A 1,202-nucleotide genomic window follows, 5' to 3' on the forward strand; every position below is an offset into this window, starting at 1 on the left:
ATGAGGTAGCTGACAATGTTTAGAGTACCGGGTTTGGAGGCAACTCGTGTGGCTATATTAAGGTTCACGATTTTTTTCCTTTCTTTTTTCTTTAGCAGTTACGCGGATGTAAGACACGGTACTGTAGAATTTCTTGGAAGGCTTGTATTGACATGCTCCTAATTGGTCTCATTATATAAAAAATGACGTTCTTTCACTATTTTTGGGGAAATTCTGAACCATGGATTAATTTACAAAAAAAAAAAAAGTTGAATAGCTGAAGTAAAATTAAAAGAGTTTAGAGGTTTTCAAGTAAAGTATTAGGTTGAATCAATAAAAATCGTATTTATTGTCATTATCACCATCCTCATCATCAATTATCATCAGTCGACCAGTACAATGCACATTTATCACTATCGACACAGTGGCGATCGGTGCCTCCCTCCCTCCCTCCTTCCATCCCTCCTGCCTTTCCCACAGTCTGAACTTTCTTCACCAAACACTGGTGAATTAAAACACTGATGACATTGTAATTGGGATTTCTGCTACTAATACCACTACTACTACTACTACTACTACTACAATTTACTACAACAGTTACTATATGACTACTCCACTATTACAACTTAATCAACAGTAGTAGTTGTTATAGTGATCGCAGTCGTAATAGTAGTAGTAGTAGTAGTAGTAGTAGTAGTAGTAGTAGCAGTAGTAGTAGTAGTAGTAGTAGTAGTAGTAGCAGTAGCAGTAGTAGTAGTAGTAGTAGTAGCAGTAGCAGTAGCAGTAGTAGTAGTGATGGTGGTGGCAGTAGTAGTAGTAGTAGTAGTAGTAGTAGTAGTAGTAGTAGTAGTAGTAGTAGTAGTAGTAGTAGTAGTAGTAGTAGTAGTAGTAGTAGTAACATAAGCAGTAATATCAGCAACAGCAGCAGCAGCAGCAGGAGCAGAAGTGATGAAGGAAACTCCAATAAGATAAGACCTATCGATGTTGCTAATTAACTGGAGTTAGGCTTAATCATGTAAGGTAAAGTAAGATAACATTACGTCAGATTAAGTTAGACTGGGTGTTATCTAATTAGCCTGGATTGAGTTAGCTTATAGGACACAAAAACCTACAGAAAAAAAAAATCTTCTGAAGCAACAACAGCAAGAATCAACAACACCCGAAAAGACACAGACAGACCATCTTTCCTTTCTCTCCTCCCTTCGAATTCTTCCTTGCATCTT

This window comes from Portunus trituberculatus, chromosome 50 (genome assembly GCF_017591435.1).
Source record: "Portunus trituberculatus isolate SZX2019 chromosome 50, ASM1759143v1, whole genome shotgun sequence".
Lineage (NCBI taxonomy): Eukaryota > Metazoa > Arthropoda > Malacostraca > Decapoda > Portunidae > Portunus > Portunus trituberculatus.